Source organism: Mus musculus, chromosome X (genome assembly GCF_000001635.26).
Source record: "Mus musculus strain C57BL/6J chromosome X, GRCm38.p6 C57BL/6J".
Classification (NCBI taxonomy): domain Eukaryota; kingdom Metazoa; phylum Chordata; class Mammalia; order Rodentia; family Muridae; genus Mus; species Mus musculus.
This window is the reverse complement of record NC_000086.7, coordinates 47616994-47638049: the sequence shown is the minus strand read 5'-3', so window position 1 is coordinate 47638049 and position 21056 is coordinate 47616994. Positions and strand designations below refer to the sequence as shown.

Here is a 21056-nt window from a genome sequence, read left to right as displayed (position 1 = left end):
TTCTTCCTAAGTTGTTCAGACAGTCCTCTAACTAATGAATCTGCTCGTCTCAGACTCTGAAAAAGTTGGGGGTTACAGGTGTGCACTACCAGTCCTGGCTCATTATTATATTTTGGTGGAGAATTTGGTAACTGTACCTCCTAATACTTGTTTAAAGACAATGCCAAATCTACCAGTTTAGAAGGTAATTTGCAGAGCTGGGTCCACATGGGCACAGCCAGCTCTCCTTGCTGTTCCAAGGAACCATGTGGGACCCCAAGTGTCTTTGCTTCCCTGAAGAGGCCTTCTAGGTGCAGGAACAAATTAGACTGCTTCTCAGACATTCCTCTGCTTGTTGGGTCTGCCTGGGGCACAGTCAGCATAGGTGAGCAGCATGCTATTCCCTAAAATCCATTCTGAGGCATGGTTCTGACTTGTTCCCTGAGGAGATCTGCTGACACCAGGAACATCCAGCCAACACCAGGGACAATCTTGATGGCTAAAAGACAGTGTAAGAACACAGTCAACTGGAGCCAGGGCAATATGGAATCATCAGAGCTCAGTTATCCTGATACAGCTATCCCTGGCTATCCTAACATAGCTAAAACACAAGATGACCTTAAATCCAATCTCATAAAAATGATAGAGGCCTTTAAAGAGGAAATGAATAAATTCTCTAAAGAAGTACAGGAAAATACAATCAAACATGTGAAGGAACTGAATAAAACTGTTCAAGACCTGAAAATGGAATTAGAAGCAAAAAGAAAATACAAACTGAGGGAGTCCAGGAGATGGAAAACCTTGGGACGAGAACAGGAACAACAGATGCAAGCATCACCAACAGAATATGAGAGACAAAAGGGAATCTCAGGAGTAGAAGATATGATTGAAGAAATCAGTATGTCAGTTGAAGAAAATGTTAAATCTAATAAGTTCCTGACATAAAACATCCAAGTAATACAGGAACTATGAAAAGACCAAACTTAGTCGGCCATCACTGGAAAGAGAGGCCCATTGGACACGCAGACTTTGTGTGCCCCGGTACAGGGGAACGCCAGGGCCAAAGTGGGGGAGTGGGTGGGTAGGGGAGTGGGGGTGGGTGGGTAAGGGGGTCTTTTGGTATAGCATTGGAAATGTAAATGAGCTAAATACCTAATAAAAAATGGAAAAAAAAAAAAAAAAAAGAAGAATCGAAATAGAAGGAGAAGATTCCCAGCTAGAAGTTCCAAAATATATTTTCAAGAAAATCATAGAAGAAAATTTCCCCAATGTAAGGAAAGATATACCCACATGCATACATGAAGCTTACACAACATTAAATAAATTGACCTAGAAAAAGGAAATCCTGTTATCATGTAAGAATCAAAACATTAAATGGATAGAACAAAGAAAGAATATTTAAAGCTGTAAGGAGAAAAAACCACATCACATATAAAGGCAGACCAATCTAAATTATACCCGACTTCTCAACATGGACTATAAAAGCCAAAAGGACCTGGACAGATGTTTTGCAAGCCAAAAGAGAGAAGAAATGTCAGTCCAGACTACTATACCCAGCAAAAATTTCAATCACCACAGATGGAGATATTCCAGACAACTAACTATTCCATGACAAAATCAAATTTAAATAAAATTTATCCACAAATGCAGCCCTACAGAAGGTATTAAAAGGACAATCCAATCCAAGGAGGCTAACTACACTGAAGAAAATACATAAAATAAACACATGAGCAAATCATCCATGCACATGCACACATCCCATACACATACAACCACTGCCAGCATCAAATTAGCAGGATTTAACAAATGCTAGTCTTTAAAATCTCTCAACACAAATGGAATCAATTCTCCAATAAAAAGATGGAGACTAACAGAATGGATGCAAAAACAGGATTCTTCATTCTGCTACATACAAGAAAGACAGATCAAGCAACAAAGATAGTCATTATCTAAGAGTAAAGGTCTGGAAAAGGAGTTTCCAAGCAAACAGACCCAAGAAGCAATCTGGTGTAGTTATTCTAATATCTAGTAAAATAATCTTCAAACCAAAGGAAATTAAAAGATATGGGGAAGGACACTTCATACTTGATCAAAGGAAATATCAATTCTGAACAAGTATGTCCCAAATGCAGGGACAACGGCAGTTGTAAAAGAAACTTACTAAAGCTTAAATCATGCATCAAACCCCACACATAGCTGGACATTTTAACACCCCACCTCACCAATGGACTGGTCATGAAGACAGAAACTAAACAGAGAACCACGCAAGTGAAGGTTCCATATGAAGAGAAGTCCAAGTACCTGAAGAAAGAAATTGAAGAAGATATCCAAAGATGGAAAAGATCTCCCATGCTCATGGATCTTTAGGTTTAACAGAGTGAAAAAGGCTATCTTACCAAAAGCAATCTATAGATTCAATGCAATTTCCATCAAAATTCCAACACATTTCTTTATAAACCTTGAGAGAACAATTCTCAATTTCATATGAAAAAACAAAACAAAACAAAACAAAAAACTCAGGATAGCAAAAACATTACTGTTCAATAAAAGAACTTCTGGAGTATCACCATCCCTGATTTCAAGCTGTACTACAGAGAAATAGTAATAAAAACCTACATGGTATTAGTGTAGAAACAGACATGTTTGCCAATGGAATTTAATTGAAGACCCAGAAATAAACCCACATGCCTATGGACAATTGAGTTTTGACTAAGAAGTCAAAATCATACATACAATGGAAAAAGAAAGCTTCTTCAACAAAGGATGCTACTCTAAGTGGATGTCTGCATGTAGAACAATGCAAGTAGATCCGTATTTATCATCCTTCGCAAAGCTCAAGTCAAAGTAGATCAAAGACCTCAGTATAAATCTGGACACATTGAATCTAATAGAAGAGAAAGTGGGCAACTATCTTGAACACATTTGTATAGGAGAGAACTTCCTCAACAGAACATTAGTAGCTCAGGTACTACAATCAACAAGTAATAAACGGGACCTCATGAAACTGAAAAGTGTCTGCAAGGCTAACAATACAATCAATGGGACTAGCAGCCTACAGACTGGGAAAAAAAACCTTCATTAACCCTATATTGGACAGAGGACTAATATCTCTATCTCATCTATGTATCTATCTATGTATCTATCTATGCATCTATGTATCTATCTATGTATCTATCTATGTATCTATCTATGTATCTGTACTGGCTAGTTTTGTGTCAACTTGACACAGCTGGAGTTATCACAGAGAAAGGAGCTTCAGTTGAGGAAATGCCTCCATGAGATGCAATTGTAAGGCATTTTCTCAATTAGTGATCAAGGGGGAAAGGCCCCTTGTGGGTGGGACCATCTCAGGGCTGGTAGTCTTGGTTCTATAAGAAAGCAGGCTGAGCAAGCCAGGTGAGGCAAGCCAGTAAAGAACATCCCTCCATGGCCTCTGCATCAGCTCCTGCTTCCTGACCTGCTTGAGTTCCAGTCCTGACTTCCTTGGTGATGAACAGCAGTATGGAAGTGTAAGCCGAATAAACCCCTTCCTCCCCAACTTGCTTCTTGGTCATGATGTTTGTGCAGGAATAGAAACCCTGACTAAGACAAATTGGTACCAGCAGAGTGGGGTATTCCTGTGACAACTTGACCATGTTTTGGGGAGGACTGTGGAAGGACTTTGGAACTTTGGTCTTGAAGATCCATTTGTTGTTAAGAGCTCTGTGGGATGTTGTGTAGGAGCTTGGAAGATAATGTTGAGAACAGTGCAGAAGATGGAGGCCTGGCTTGTGAAATTTCAGAGGGAAAATTAAAGACTCTTTTCAGGGCCATTGCTGTTTTGATTGTGAAGATTCTGTAGTTCTGGTTAGCTGGGGCTGAAGAATCAGCTGTGATTAACAAGATACCAGAACTACTGAAGCAAAAGCTTTGCATTACTGGGACTATTGATGCTGGTTAGCTGGAGCTAAGAAATTAGCGGTGATTAAGAAGAGACCAGCATCATTGAGGTGACATCTTCTGGGAAGTGTTTTCTGAGAGCACAGTGGCTGTGTTCCAGATATAGCCAAAGTTGTACCTTGTGCTGTGGCTGGACTTGGTAATGTGTAAGAGTCACCCAGGTGGTACTGGTTTTGAAGGCATGAAGGAGTTGAGCAGAACAGCTGAGGCTTGGCACTGTGAGAGGCCATGGAAGGCCATTGGTGAAAGTCCAGCCTCATTTGCAATTGATGGCCCAGGACTGAAGGGGTCATGCAGTGTTTTGGAGATGCCAGTACCATGAGATGACCACCAAGAACAGCAGCAGCAGTGGAGTACAGGCATCTGGAGCCTAGAGGATGACGCGTGTGCTACAAAGGGCCTGGCTGGAGAAGTGACCCAAGCCCTTGGAGGAGCCCAGAAGATTGTGAGTTGGATCCCAGACATTGGACAGTTGGAGATTGACTTTTGCTTTTGATTGTGACTGTGCCCTGATATTTTCCCTCTTGAAGGAAGAAACTGTTTTAGTGGAGCCCACAGTTAAGAGACTTTTAATTATAAAAAGACTTTGAATTTTAAAAGAGATGGATATTTTAAAGAGATTGAAAATTTAAGAATATGTAAAGACTGTGGGACTTTTAAAGTTATTTAGAATGGGGATGAATAAGATTGTAAGGGTTGAGGCTTACTAGTGATGTTTTTGTGTGTCAAGTTGACAAGGGGTCAATTGTACTGGCTAGTTTTGTGTCAACTTGACACAGCTGGAGTTATCACAGAGAAAGGAGCTTCAGTTGAGGAAATGCCTCCATGAGATGCAATTGTAAGGCATTTTCTCAATTAGTGATCAAGGGGGAAAGGCCCCTTGTGGGTGGGACCATCTCAGGGCTGGTAGTCTTGGTTCTATAAGAAAGCAGGCTGAGCAAGCCAGGTGAGGCAAGCCAGTAAAGAACATCCCTCCATGGCCTCTGCATCAGCTCCTGCTTCCTGACCTGCTTGAGTTCCAGTCCTGACTTCCTTGGTGATGAACAGCAGTATGGAAGTGTAAGCCGAATAAACCCCTTCCTCCCCAACTTGCTTCTTGGTCATGATGTTTGTGCAGGAATAGAAACCCTGACTAAGACAGTATCTATCCATGTATCTATCTATGTATCTATCTATGTATCTATCCATGTATCTATCTATGTATCTATCTATGTATCTATGTATTTATGTATCTATCTATGAATCTATCTATGTATCTATCTATCCATCATCTATCTATCTATCTATCTATCTATCTATCTATCTATCTATCATCTATCTATCCAATTCAAGAAATTAGACACCAACAAACCAAATAAAAACTGAGGTACAATAGGTGGAACAACAATATGAACTAACCAGTACCCCCCTCCCCCGAGCTCGTGTCTCTAGCTGCATATGAATCAGAAGATGGCCTAGTCAGCCATCAGTGGAAAGAGAGGCCCATTGGTCATGCAAACTTTATATGCCTCAGTACAGGGGAACGTCAGGGCCAAGAAGTGGGAGTGGGTGGGTAGGGGAGTGGGTGGGGAGAGTGTGGGGGACTTTTGGGATAGCATTGGAAATGTAAATGAAATAAATACCCAATTAAAAAAAAAGAAGCTTGCTTCATTTATTTCCAATGTGGGGAAAAAATGAGGTACAGCCTAAACAAAGAATTCCCAGCAGAGGATTCTTTTTCTTTTTTAAAAAATTTTTAAAATTTTATTTTTATTAGATATTTTCTTTATTTACATTTCAAATGCTATCCCGAAAGTTACCTATACCCTCCCCCCCCCACCCCGTCCTGCTCCCCTACCCACTCATTCCCACTTCTTGGTCCTGGCATTCCCCTGTACTGGGGCATATAAAGTTTGTAATACCAAGGGATTTCTCTTCCCAATTATGGCCAACTAGGCCATCTTCTGCTACATATGCAGCTAGAGACATGAGCTCTGGGAGGTACTCGTTAATTCATTTTGTTGTTCCACCTATAGGGTTGCAGACCCCTTCAGCTCCTTGGGTACTTTTTCTAGCTCCTTCATTGGGGGCTCTGTGTTCCATCTTAGAGATGACTGTGAGCATCCATTTTTGTATTTGTAAGGCACTGGAATAGCCTCATATGAGACAGCGATATCAGGGTCCCTTCATCAAAATCTTGCTGGCATATGCAATAGTATCTGGGTTTGATGGCTGATTATGGGATGGATCCCTGGGTGAGGTTGTTTTTGAATAGTCCATCCTTTCATCTTAGCTCCAAAATTTGTCTCTGTAACTCCTTTCATGGGTATTTTGTTCCCTGTTCTAAGGAGGAATAAAGTATCCACATGTTGGTCTTCCTTCTTGATTTTCTTCTGTTTTGCAAATTGCATCTTGGGGATTCTAAGCTTCTGGGCTAATATCCACTTACCAGTGAGTGTATATCTAGTGACTTCTTTTGTGATTGGGTTACCTCACTAAGGATTATATCCTCCAGATAAATCCATTTGCCCAAGAATTTCATAAATTTATTGTTTTTAATAGCTGAGTAGTACTCCATTGTGTAAATGTACCACGTTTTCTGTATCCATTCCTCTGTTGAGGGACATCTGGGTTCTTTCCAGTTTCTGGATATTATAAATAAGGCTGCTATGAACATAGTGGAGCATGTGTCCATATTACCAGTTGGAACATCTTCTGGGTATATGCTCAGGAGAGGTATTGCTGAATCTTCCGGTAGTCCAATTTTCTGAGGAACCTTCAGACTGATCTCCAGAGTGGTTGTACGAGCTTGCAATCCCACCAGCAATGGAGAAGTGTTCCTCTTTCTCCACATCCTCCCCAGCATCTGCTGTCACCTGAATTTTTGATCTTAGCCATTCTTACTGGTGTGAGGTGGAATCTCAGGGTTGTTTTGATTTGCATTTCCCTGATGATTAAGGATGTTGAACATTGTTTCAGGTGCTTCTCAGCCATTCAGTATTCCTCAGTTGAGAATTCTTTTTTTTAGCTCTGTACCCCATTTTTAATGGGGTTACTTGAATTTCTGGAGTCCAGCTTCTTGAGCTGTTTGTATATATTGGATATTAGTCCCCTATCAGATTTAAGATTGGTAAAAATCCTTTCCCAAATTGTTGGTGGCCTTTTTGTCTTATTGACAGTGTCTTTTGCCTTACAAAAGCTTTGCAATTTTATGAGGTCCCATTTGTCAATTCTTGATTTTGCAGCACAAGCCATTGCTGTTCTGTTTAGGAATTTCTCCCCTGTGCCCATATCTTTGAAGCTTTCCCCCACTTTCTCCTCTATAAACTCCAGTGTCTCTGGTTTTATGTGGAGGTCTTTGATCCACTTAGTCTTGTGCTTTGTACAAGGAGATAAGAATGGATCAATTTGCATTCTTCTACATGATAACCGCCAGTTGTACCAGCACCATTTGTTGAAAATTCTGTCTTTTTTCCACTGGATAGTTTGAGCCCCCTTGTCAAAGATCAAGTGACCATAGGTGTGTAGATTCATTTCATGGTCTTCAATTCTATTCCTTTGATCTACCTGTCTGTCACTGTAACATTACCTTGAAGTTTTTAACACAATTGCTCTGTAGTACAGCTTAAGGTCAGGCATGGTGATTCCACCAGAGGGTCTTTTATTGTTGAGAATAGTTTTTTGCTATCCTAGGTTTTTTGTTGTTCCAGATTAATTTGCAAATTGCCCTTTCTAACTCAGAGAAGAATTGAGTTGGAATTTTGATGGGGATTGCATTGAATCTGTAGATTGCTTTTGGCAGGATAGCCATTTGACTCTACTAATCCTGCCAAACCATGAGCATGGGAGATCTTTCCATCTTCTGAGATCTTCTTCAATTTCTTTCTTCAGAGACTTGAAGTTCTTATCATACAGATCTTTCACGTCCTTAGAGTCACACCAAGGTATTTTATATTATTTGTGATTATTGTGAAGGGTGTTGTTTCCCTAATTTCTTTGTCACCCCTTTTATCTTTTGTGTAGAGAAAGGCCATTGATTTGTTTGAGTTAATTTTATATCCAGCTACTGCACAGAAGCGGTTTATCAGGTTTAAAAGTTCTTTGGTGGAATTTTTAGGGTCACTTATATATACTACCATATCATCTGCAAAAAGTGATATTTTGACTTCTTCCTTTCCAATTTGTATCCCCTTGATCTCCTTTTATTGTCTAATTGCTCTGGCTAGGATTTCAAGTCGATATTGAATAGGTAAGGAGAAAGTGGGCAGACTTGTCTAGTCCCTGATTTTAGTAGGATTGTTTTGAGTTTCTCTCCATTTAGTGTGATGTTGGCTACTGGTTTGCTGTATATTGCTTTTATCATTTTTAGGTATGCTTTTATCATTTTTAGGTATGGGCCTTGAATTCCTGATCTTTCCAAGACTTTTATCATGAAGAGGTGTAGAATTTTTTCAAATGCCTTCTCAGCATCTAAAGGGATGATCATGTGGTTTTTGTATTTGAGTTTGTTTATATAGTGGATTATGTTGATGGATTTTCGTATATTTTACCATCCCTGCATCCCTGGGATGAAGCCTACTTGATCATGACGGATGATCATTTTGATGTGTTCTTGGATTCTGTTTGCGAGGATTTTATTGAGTATTTTTTCGTCGATATTCATAAGGGAAATTGGTCTGAAGTTCTCTTTCTTTGTTGGGTCGTTGTGTGGTTTAGGTATCAGAGTAATTGTGGCTTCATAGAATGAATTGGGTAGAGTACCTTCTGTTTCTATTTTGTGGAATAGTTTGAGGAGAGTTGTAATTAGGTCTTCTTTGAAGGTCTGATAGCACTCGGCACTAAACCCCTCTGGTTCTGGCCTTTTTAAAATTTATTTATTTTTTGGTTGGGAGACTATTGATGAATGCTTCTATTTCTTTAGGGGAAATGGGACTGTTTAGATTGTTAATCTGATCCTGATTTCACTTTGGTACCTGGAATCTGTCTACAAAGTTGTCCATTTCATCCATGTTTTCTAGTTTTGTTGAGTATAGCCTTTTGTAGTAGGATCTGATGATGTTTTGGATTTCCTCAGGTTCTGTTGTTATGTCTCCTTTTTCATTTCTGATTTTGTTAATTAGGATACTGTCCCTGTGCCCTTTAGTTAGTCTGGCTAAGGGTTTATCTATCTTGTTGATTTTCTCAAAGAACCAGCTTCTGGTTTGGTTGATTCTTTGAATAGTTCTTTCCAGCAGAGGATTCTAATGGCTAAGAAGCCCTTAAAGAAATGTTCAACATCTTTAGTCATCAGAGAATTGCAAATCAAAACAGCTTGATATTCCATGTTACACTCATAAGAATGTCTAAGTTAAAAAACTCAAATGGTAGCACATGCTGTCGAGGATGTGGAGTAAGGGGAACCCTCCCCAATTGCTGATGGGAATTCAAACCTATACAACCACTTTGGAAATCAATTTGGCAGTTTTTCAAAAAATTGGGAATAGTTCTACCTCAAGAGCCAACTATACCATTTCTGGGCCTGTGCTCAAAAATGCCCCACGATACCACACTTGCTCAACTATGTTCATAGCAGCTTTATTCATAATAACCAGAAACTGGAAAAAACCTAGGGGTTTCTCAACTGAAGAATGGATAAACAAATTGTGCTACATAGAAAGTCTAGTGTCTAGCAGTGCTAGAAAATGGAGGTGGGAGGGTCCTGGAGGAGTTGCTCAGCCACTAAGTCTAGCCAAATCTACAAGCTTCAGGTTTAGTGAGCAACTCTATCTAAGGCAATAAGGTTAACAGCAGTAGGAAGAGACAGCCAACACTCATCTCTGCCTTCTACATATGCACATAAACCAACATGATAGATAAACTTTTTAAATTTAAAGACAAAGAAACTGGATACTTCAGTTAGCTGTTAATTACATTCCCAGTAAGTTTTTAAAATACTGAAACTGGTTCTGTGCTATTACTGTCTTCTATTGTACTACTGAATCAACCATTATTAAGAAAATAAATCTAATTTCAAAGATATATTTTGCAAAATACAAAATTATCTGTGTATGTCTGTGTATGTACATCTGTGTCTTTATTCTTTTTCCCTCCCTCCCTTCCTTCCTTCCTTCCTTCCTTCCTTCCTTCCTTCCTTCCTTCCTTCCTTCCTTCCTTCCTTCCTTCCTCCCTCCCTCCCTCCCTCCCTTCCTCCCCCTCTCTCTCTTTCTTTCCTTCTTTCTTCTGCTGATCAAACCCAGGGCCTCAGATATTTATACATCTGGCAAGTTCTGCTACTGAGCTATACCTCTGGGCACAGTTTTTTTCCTTTTTGTTTTTCAAGAGAGTATTTCTCTGTGTAGCCCAGAGTGTCTTGGAACTTTCTGTAGACCAGGCTGGTCTGGAATTCAGAGATCCGCCTGTCCCTGTGTCCCAAATGGTGGGATTTAAGGTATGTGCCACTTCCATCAGGCTTCAACTGTTCTATACAGTATGCATGCTGAGAGCAAAATACTGAAAAGAAGCCAAGATCAAAAGAAGTTAGTTGATCCCTAACTCAATGATAATGTTGGTAAAACTATACAATAAAGTACTGAATACCTATTTTTAAAAAGAAAATATTGTATATTTATACAACAGAATGCTACTCTGCTATTAAAAACAAAGACATAATAAAATTTGCAGACAAATGTATGGAATTTGAGACTATCTTCTTGTGAGGTAACCCTGACCCACAAAGACAGGAATGGTATATACTCGCATATTATTAGACATTATTCATAAAGGTCAGGATAACCATGCTACAATTCACAGACACAAAGAAACTAAGTTAATAAAGTGGGCCCAAGGGAATCTCACCCAGAAGCAGAAATTCAATAGACATTGGAGGTGGATGGATGGGAGGAACTAGGTGGGAGAGGAGGTGAGTAGGGAAATGGAATGGTGATCAGGTATGGAGAGGGTTGGGAGAGGGCTGGAGGGAGAACAGAAATCAGTGGGGGACATCTCTGGGACTAGCTGAAGACCTGGGATAAAGAAGGTTCCTGGGAGTCTATCTGAGTTACCCTAGCTGGCATTCTGAGCTGTTGGGGACATGGAGACTGAAGTGGCTAGCTCCTGCATCCTGGTTGGATATATCCAGTGGAGGGAGAGGTACATCAACCCACTCCCAAAATCTTCAACCCCAAACTTGTCCTGGCTACAAGATGCACAGGTATAAAGATGGTGCAGAAATTGAGGGAATGGCCAACCAATGACTGTCCTAATTTGAGAACCACCCTATAAGAAAGAACCAGCCCCTGACATTATTAGTGATACTTTGCCATACTTGTAGACAGGAGCCTAGCATAACTGTCTTTGGAGAGGTTTCATCCAGAAGCTCATAGAAACAGATGCAGAGACCTACAGTCAAGCATAAGATAGAGCTCAGGGAGTCTTGTGGAAGAAACAGGGGAAGGATTGAGGGAGTCAGGGAGGTCAAGGACACCACAAGAAGACCTAGAGGGTCAAGTAACCTGGGCCCATGGGATCTCACAGAGCCTGAACCACCAACCAAAGAGCATGCAGGGGCTGGACCTAGGCCCTCTGTACATTTGTAGCAGATGTGCAGCTTGGTCTCCATGTGTGTCCCCTAACAACTGGGGTGGGGACTGCCTCTGACTCTGTTGCCTTCTATTGGATCCCCTTCTTGTAGCTGGACTGCCTTGTCTGGCCTTGTGGGAGAGGTTGTGCCTAGTCCTGCTCTGATTTGCTACCTCAGGGGCAGGGTGGAACCCAAGAGGGCTTCCACTTCTCTGAGGAGAAGTGGAGGGGTAATAGGGAGAGGGGTTTGTGAGGATGAGACTGGGAGGAGAGGAGGGGTTATCTGTGATTGGGATGTAAAGAAGTGAGTAAATAAATTAACGAAACAAGAAAGCATTTCACAGTAACAAGCATGGTTTTTAAATCTCATGAAGATAAATACTCCCCCAGGCCCCATCAGGTTTTAATTGTTAAAACATCTCTCTATTGCCTACATGAACCACTAACACACCCTAAATCTCAGCAGGATCAAAGTTTTCACAGTTTGTATGTTTTTTGTCAGGTTAATTAGCATCTCTTGTAGTCCAATCCTTCATTTTCAGCTGACCCACCCCAAGAACTTGCATCTACTTTTGGAGCTGTGAGAAATCCGAGTGTCATGACCCATTGAGCTGAATTTATATTTTTGGGTGGCAGGGACAACACTAGGTTCTTGTTAGATTGGTCTTTGAAACCTGAGATTGTACATGTAAACAGGTACAGTGCTTTCAAGCAAACAACAACGCGATCTGTTTGGATTTTGAGGTTATAGCCAGAAGTAGCTGCATTTGATAGACAGCATTCTGGTTTAAGCACTAAGGCTTTCTTTAGATTTACTAGATTTTTTATTTTGTTTGCCTCCGGGTACTCATGCCTTCTTTCTCTTTTGCAAAACACCAACCCGTTCTGCAAATATTTGATACCTGCAGGCTTCTGCTATACTATTTGAGTCAGACTTCAGTGTGAATGAAGTGCCAGGTATAGGGACTATTCAAATATATACAGATAATAAACTAGCGAAGAAATGAGAATGGAAGAACCATCCTTACAGTGAAATACCAATGATATGTGTGAAAGGAGTAAGTAGAGTGGGAACTTCAGTCTTTTTTGCTATCACAATGCATAAGAGTGCAGGAAAGAATCATCAATAGATGAGAACTTTGACTTTTGATGAGGAACTTTGTTTAATGTCAGGTTCACTGTGTTTCTTCATAGGCTATATTTTATATATAAAGTGAGAGAATACAGTGGGAAAACTGGACAAAGCCTCGAGTTTGTGATCAAAATCAACAGGAGAGACCATGTATTCTCCAAGTATGATGCTCTGAAGTAGAACACATTGTTCTGCATGCTAGGAATGCATTTACTGAACCTAATCAAAAGAAAAATTTAGAATACATACATATCTCTATACCCTTCAAAGATATCAATGTTCTGAAAGACAAGGTTCAAAAAACATTGAGATTAAAGGAAGCAAGAAGCACTTCAAGAAAAAAATGTAATTTATGATGCTTGGTTGCTCCTGGTATTGTAGGAGGAAGCAAAACTGCCATAAAAGAAATCATTAGGACAATAGTTGTGATTCAAATATGGACTGTAGATAACTTTAGCAATATTAAATTCCCTGAATCAAAACACTGAATTGTGACTATTTAAGATCATTGTCCTCAGGAGGTACAAGCTTAAGTATTTTAAGTAAAGGCAATTGATATATGTAATATACATTCAAATAGCACACAAAATAAATGACATGAAAATGTGAAAACAATATGATATTTTTCTATATAGCATATAGAAATATATTGTATTTTATTTATTTGTTATGTGTATATGGGCAATTTGTGAATTTACTTTTTATAGAACTTCATGCCAAACAAATCTCTTTAATGTATGTATGTATGTATGTGTAGTGGCAAATACAGAGATAGAGATAGTTAGAGAGGAAGAGAAAGACAGAGAGAATGAAAATGAAGAAAAATGTGAAACGTCACTAAACCTGTTCAGAAGGACATACAGAGGAACTCTGTATTTTTCAACACCTCTAAGTTTGAAAGGCTTTTTTGAAGGTTATCATGGTTCATCATAGTCAACTTAATGAGATTTAGATTCATACCTCTGGGTGAGTCTGTATGTACATTTCCAACCAGTTTAACTGAGCAGGAAAGGCCCATCTTGGATATGGGTGGCATCATCTCATGGACCCAATAAAAGGGAGATAAGTCCAAGCATTTATTTTTCTTTGTTTTTTTTTTTTTTTTTTGACTATGGATCTAGTGTGGTCACCTGTTTGGTGCTCCCACTCACAAACCTTGCCTGCCATGTGTCTTAGTCAGGGTTTCTATTCCTGAACAAACATCATGACCAAGAAACAAGTTGGGGAGGAAAGGGTTTATTCAGCTTACACTTCTATGCTGCTGTTCATCACCAAGGAAGTCAGGACTGGAACTCAAGCAGGTAAGAAAGCAGGAGCTGATGCAGAGGCCATGGAGGGATGTTCTTTACTGGCTTGGTTCTTCTGGCTTGCTCAGCCTGCTCTCTTATAGAACCCAAGCCTACCATCCCAGGGATGGCACCACCCACAATGGGCCCTCCCCCCTTGATCACTAATTGAGAAAGTGCTCCATCACTGGATCTCACGGAGGCACTTCCCCAACTGAAGCTCCTTTCTCTGTGATAACTCCAGCCTGTGTCAAGTTGACACACAAAACCGACCAGTACACCATGTTAGAAGATGTACATTTAAACTGAATCCTCAAAGAGACTCCCCTTCCTTGATGTTGCTTTTGTCAGGAATTTTATCAGAATAAAGAGAAAAGTAACCCATACAAAGCATGTTGGCTTCAGTAGGTGAAAGACTTGCTGTGCAAGCCTGATAACCTGAGTTAATCCCCAAGTCCCAATGTGGAAGGAGGTGCCTGACTCCCTGAAGTTGTCATCTGATGTCTACATACACTGTGGCATGCATGTACATCCCCAATGATAAAAAAAATTAAAAAATTAAAATCAAAAGAAACAGATGAAAAAAAAAACTTTATATATTGCCTTCACTGACATCATTCGGATCCTGCTCCTGGACCTCAACCTGACAATCAGTTGCTCCAAGTCCTCTAAATCTGCCCAGATCTCTAGGTCCAGCTCAATTCTGGCCTCTTTTTGTGCACTTCCTCTTTTGTGTGTTTTTCTGGGCATATGGTTAGTCCCAGAGTTATGTGACACTAAGCCAGTTTCTGTTGGCCATGTGCTTAAACTACAGACTTAGATTACACAGATTTAAGTTTCAGTTCTGCTGTGTACACACCTTCTGACTTTAGGCTCCTACCTTCTCTTTCAGTTTAATAGGAAGCAGCATTTCATGAGATGCTAAAGAACATTCACAAAATGTCTAGAAGCTTGAATCTAGATCTAGAAATTATACAGCAGCATATGACATTGGGTGACACATCTCTGTTCTGTGAGCCTGGGACCTCTCTTATGATCTATAAGGGAAGTGGTTGGATGACTAAGTACTTCTCTACTCTGGCTGCACCCCAGAATTGCCCGAGGCATTCTAAAAGCACATTTAAAATTCATCGATGACTAGAACTCCACCTCATTCCCCAATTCCAACTGGATTCGCCAGGGGTGACTCAGGTCTGCTCCTGGGTTTGTCATGTATGGCCTGGGTTGAGCTCCACTGAAGCAACTAGCTATCAAGGTTGCTTCCAGCTTTACAATTCTATGGAAAAGTACTATTTTATATCATTCCTTGTTCAGTGCATGTTTAGGAAGGCATGTTGGTGACTTTAGGAGCATAGTTTATGACATTAATAGACATAATCTCACAACAAACTTACTGCTTCTCTGGCTATTAAATCTCTCCATCCCCACTTCAGCATGTTTTCTCAACTGTATGTGTAGGTATAGGTGTAGGTGCGGGTATGGGAGTATTTTGTTTATGTATCCATTGAGACTGGGCCCCACAACTCTGCATTTTGATTGTTTGTGGTTTTCTGTAATGATCTCTGTCTGTATATTGCAAAAATATGTTTCATTGACAAGGGCTGGCTAGTTTTATGTCAACTTGAAACCAACTAAAGTCATCAGAGAGGACAGAATCTTTTTTTATTGGATATTTCATTTATTTACATTTCAAATATTTTCCCCTTTCCTGGATTCCCCTCCACAAGCCCCCTCTCCCGCTCCCTCCCCCTGCTTCTATGAGGGTCCTCTTCCACCCATGCAACCACTCCCACCTCACCGCCCTGCCATTCCCCTATACTGGGGCATCGAGCCTTCACAGGACAAAGGGGAGAGGACAGAATCTTAACTAAGAAAATGGCCTCCAGCTGGGCAGTGTGATGCAAGCCTTTATTCCGAGCACTTGGGAGGCAGAGGCAGGTGGATTTCTAAGTTCAAGGCCAGCCTGGTATATAGAGTGAGTTCCAGGAAAGCCAGGGCTACACCAAAAAAAAAAAAAAAAAAAAAAAAAAAAAAAAAAAAAAAAAGGAAAAATAAATAAATAAATAAAATAAAATAAAATAAAATAAAATAAAATGCCTCCATAAAACAGGCCTGCAGGCAAGCCTGTAGAGAGTTTTCTTAATTAGTGATTGATAAGGGAGGGCCCAGCCCATTTTGTATGGTACCATCCCTAGGCTGGTGGTCCTGAATTCTATAAGAAACCAAGCTGAGCAAACCATTGGGAGCAGGTCAGTAAGTAACATCCCTCCTCGGCCTCTGGCCTCTGCATCAGTTCCAGCCTCCAGATTTCTGCCCTGTACTATTTTTTTGTTTGTTTTTTCGAGACAGGGTTTCTCTGTGTAGCCCTGGCTGTCCTGGAACTCACTCTGTAGACCAGGCTGGCCTAGAACTCAGAAATCCGCCTGCCTCTTCTTCCCTGTTCTTGATCTTACTACTTTCAATGATGAGCTGTTATATGCAATTGTGAGGCGAATAAACCCTTTCCCTCCAACTTTGTCATGGTGTTTCACCTCAGCAATAGTAACCCTAACAAAGGCAAGGAGAGAAGACTCAATTTATCTGTGGGTATAAGGACAAATATTTAGAATGTAGTTAGGCATTATGCTGAGTCCATAAAGTAGCAGTTGTAACTTCTCTTCCAAGATCCATGGCCTTACTAACACTAAGTATTTGGCTGGGTTTCCAGTATCAGGCATGGTTTCCCTCTTGTTGAGTGGGTCAAGCCCTAAGACCAATTAGAGAGATGTTGGTTATTGACAAGCTATGTATGCCACTATAGAGTGATCAAGGCATGATGGTCTTTGTGGTTCGTAGGCATCATAGTTGGGTAGGAATGCTGGTTGAGGCATTCAGATCAGTTCCAGATCAGTAGCCTCTGGGCCGTGTGTCTGAAGTGTATGATCCTTTCAGTAATTATGACTTACTTTCCACCTCTGAAGGGTAACCAAGGGCAATAGCACTAGGTTGCATATTTTGGAAGTCTCTTAGAAAGCTGTGCTGAAGAATTTAAAAGAAAGCTCTTCCTGCTTGGTATTGGGGTTTTGTTGGGTGGTCTTTGGAATGAGCATTATCAGCTCAGTTAAAATAATTTCATTAAAAACATACATGTGTATTTATACACAGAATTACATTATTACAGTTTTTTTATTTTTATTTTTAATTTTTTTCAATTTTTATTATTGTATTTATTTACATTCCTGTCATTGTCCCCCTTTCGGTGCCTCCTCCCCCACAGTTTCTCATCCCATTCCTCCTCACTTTTGCCTCTCAGAGGGTGCTTCCCCCTCCAGGTCTTCCCCTTCCCTGGGGCCTCAAGTCTCTCAAGGATTTGAGGATTAAGCACATCTTCTCCCACTAAGGCCTGAGCAGGCAGACCTCTGCTATATGTGCTGGGACCTTGGAATACCCCATGTATGCTCTTGGTTGGTGGCTTAGTCTCTGGGAGTTCCCTGGAATCTGGGTTGGTTGAGACTGCTGGTCTTCCTATGATGTTGCTCTTCCCTTCGGCTTCTTCAATCCTTCCCCCAATTCAACCATAAAGGTCCTCAACTTCAGTTCAATGGTTTTCTGCTTCTGTCTCAGTCAGCTGCTGGTAGGGCCTCTCAGGGGACAAGCCATGCCAGGCTCCTGTCTGTAAGGCACATCACAGCATCAGTAATAGTGTCAGGCCTTGGTGTCCTCCCATAAGATGTACCCCAAGTTGGACCAGTCATTGGACCACCTTTCTTTCAGTCTCTTCTCCAATTTTGTCCCTCCAAATTTTGACTGTGGATTAGTAACCCATTCCTCCTCTTGAGGCGCTTATCTATCTACCAGAGGTGGGCTCTTGTAGTTCCCTCTCACCAAAATTGGGCATTTTGTCTAAGATCACCCCCATTGAGTCCTTAGAGTCTCTCAACCCCTGGGTTTCTGGTACTTTCTAGAGGGTCCTCCCACCTTCCCCCAAAAGTACAGAATTCCTAGGACACAACCCACAGACCATAAGAAGTGTCACAAGTAGAAAGGCCCAAGTGAGGAGGTTTCAATCCCACTTAGAAGGGGGAAGGAAATAATCATGGGAGGCAGAGGGAGCAAGGGACCTGGGTGGGAAAGGGGAGGGACAGGGGAAGAGGGGAAGAGGATCAGGTATGGGGGTAGAGGAGAGGAGTATTATAGGTTTTAAAAGATAGTTAATAGTATGATTTCCCAAAGCTGACAAAGTGTAAGGAAGAAAGTTGAAAGGCCCCAACACTCCTCAATGAACTCTAGGCAATTAAGGAATGTTGATAGTAGGGTAATAGTCTTCCCCAGGGAAAAGCACACAGATCAATTATCCAATAGCAAATGATCAGCCCTGAAACCTTACATTTGAGTAACTATAGAAACTGAGCAGGTCCTATCATATTTATGAATGTTTATGTATATACACATACATATATGTCTGTAACAACAATTAATGATGAAGGAGTTCATGAATTTGAAAAAAGAGACAGGAGTATATGGGAGGATTAAGAGTGAAGGAAAAGGAGGGGGGATGATATTATCTCAAAAATAGAAGAAAAAATAAGTACTGCTGTGGATTCTTTGTTGTTGGTATTGAACTCCTTTCTCATATATAGTGGTGCAGGGCTTGATGACATGGTAGGGAAATAAAATTTGATATGTTAGCCTTAATGAAGAACAGCTAAGATTTTCCCCACCTCAATGAAAAGAGACCTCTTTGACAATCTCAGCATCTTCACCAAATGATTATTGCTCCTTGTATCCCCTACTAGCCGTAAGAAATTAGCTGCTGTAATGTATGTGCTTAATGGGAATCTGGCATGTCAATGAGCTGTTTCTGTCCTTGTGGTTTAGGCTGATATTCCAATATGCCCCTGCTGCTTTTCATGATACTTAGGGGTGAAAAGAGAGACAGTGGTCCCCCCTTGGTTCACAGCTGACCAATTGCAGTGCTTGGGGCAATCACAAAACACCATAGGTGTGGAAATGATTAGGGTCAATTAAGACAGTGTTCTCTCTAAGGAAGAAGCCACTATCAAGCCTTCGATCTCCCAACAGCACAGGTTGCGTGTTCCTGCAGCAGCAATTACCTAAAAATATCTAGTACTTAATTACTTCCAAAGTGTCAGTCTTCATAACAGGGTATTAGAATGTTCTAATTGATAGCACAGCTGCAGCTTGTCGGCTTGATGCTGGCATATGGCTTGCAATGTTATTTTACCTTGATCAGTTTTCTTTGTTTATGAAGCTCACTTAAAGATTGAAAATTTCAGAAGCAATCTAGCTGGGGTTTGTATTACAGTATTTTTTTTATTAATTTATCATTTTCTGCTTTGCAAAACAGTAAAAAATAGTGAAAAAAATAGAAAAGAAAGTAAAGAAAAAACAATAGCTCAGAGGCCAAGAGTAACTGAATTACGATGGAAAACCTTCTGGTTCCTATGGCTTTTACATTTCCCTTTAAGAAAACCCTATACATATGTAATCAAGGGCTTGTGGCAAATTTAGCATCCTTAAAACCTTGATAAGATTGGCCAGAGCCTCTATCCCAGAGGTCCTCAAGCTGTGAGCTTCTAGGATGCTAACGCTACCGGAGACACCTGTAGCTCTGAGCTCTTACCATTGCTGAGTCTGTTTTATTTCAAGATCTTCTCACTGAGCTGTGCGTGCTGTTTCTGTCCTATGCCATGTTGACTCAAACAAACAGTGGATTTTACTGAAGCTTGCGGATCCACGGGTTTTCTTTGTTTCTTTCTTTCTTTGCCACAGGCATGTAAACAAGTTCAAGTGCTATGGTAGGCTCCCTTTTCTGTACACAGAGCTCTTCTACAACATTGCTCTCCCATCCCTCACCCCACCCCTGGGGTTCTTTCTTTGTGATTCTTTACTTTTTGTACCATTTGTCTCCGGTGGAAAATAAACACATTACAAATACTCCCATGCAGAACAGCTCTGCTCTGTTTTATTCCAACTTCCAAATTTAGTCTGTACCCCTTGAATAGCCACAGGTGTGTAACTGCCTAGCAGTGCCCTTCTGGTTAGATTTTTTAAATAGCAAACACACACACACACACACACACACACACACACACACACACACACAGTGTCTCAAAGTTTATAAAGCTCACATGTTGATTTTAATTCCTTTAAACAATTTGGCAATGGAGAGTTTCTTATACTATGGCTCCCTAAATGATGTGTAAGGCTCTGGCTTTTTACTGGTTCTAACTGATTGTCTACATAACTGTCAAAGGAGTCATCTAGAGGATGTTTTTAATAGTGTTAATAGGATCTGATGGCTATCTAGGTATTCACAGTTAGCAGTGGGTGGATATATTACCCTTAGTTAATTTATAATGTCTTAATTACCCTCAGGGACATATGGTATCTTAAACTAAAGGGATAATAACCTCTATGTTCTGCTTAGAATAGATACTGAAATATAAAAAGCACTCAGTAAAGGCAAATGGCTAATATTATCTTGTTAATATTGAGATTTAAGGGTATGGTAGTGGTTGAATCAGTAGGTCAGTCATGGGAAATCCTCAAGTCTGGGGAGTTGCTGGTGCTCTTTGGATTCCTATAACTAAACAGTTCATTAGATGTATGGGTAGTGGCAGAGCTAGTTATACACATTGCTCCTTCTTTATCACAATTCTCTTGCTTTATTTATTTTCTTTGGGCAACTGGAGAATTATTCTTAAATGAATGTCCAATCTCCTTAGTGTTCTATGCGAAATCTTACCTTGAATCTCCTGTGCTCTGCACATGTCTGTGTTCTAGTTATAGCCATACCCCCAAGAGATTATGCTTGCTGAAGTAACTTTAAATGAGAATTCTCATTTCAAATTACAGGTAAACTCTGATCTGTCTAAATGGTGTGGTGGGTGAAGGGGAATACTTTAGGAGTTAAATTATGCAGTGTTAAACTTACCCATCATTGTCCATTTCCCATTTTCTATATAATTAGATATAGTGATTTTGTTCATTTCCCTTTACCTTTCAATATGTAAAAATACTCCAATCTTAAAGGCTCCAAGTGTTTTCAGAACCCCATTGATGTCTTGCTAGCTCATTGAGCAGGGTACTGCTCTAACTTTAACCTCCTTTTTCATGAACCAGATAAGGCCAGGGAAGATGTTCTTCCATAAACTGAGGCAGGGTTGTACAGAGGTCAGAGG

At 40.4% G+C, this 21056-nt stretch overlaps 1 pseudogene; it reads right to left on the bottom strand.

Annotated features, from left to right (window-relative positions):
- Positions 1 to 20823, bottom strand: part of Gm52454 — a 47095-nt pseudogene extending 26272 nt beyond the window's left edge.
- Positions 20824 to 21056: the final 233 nt, after the last annotated feature.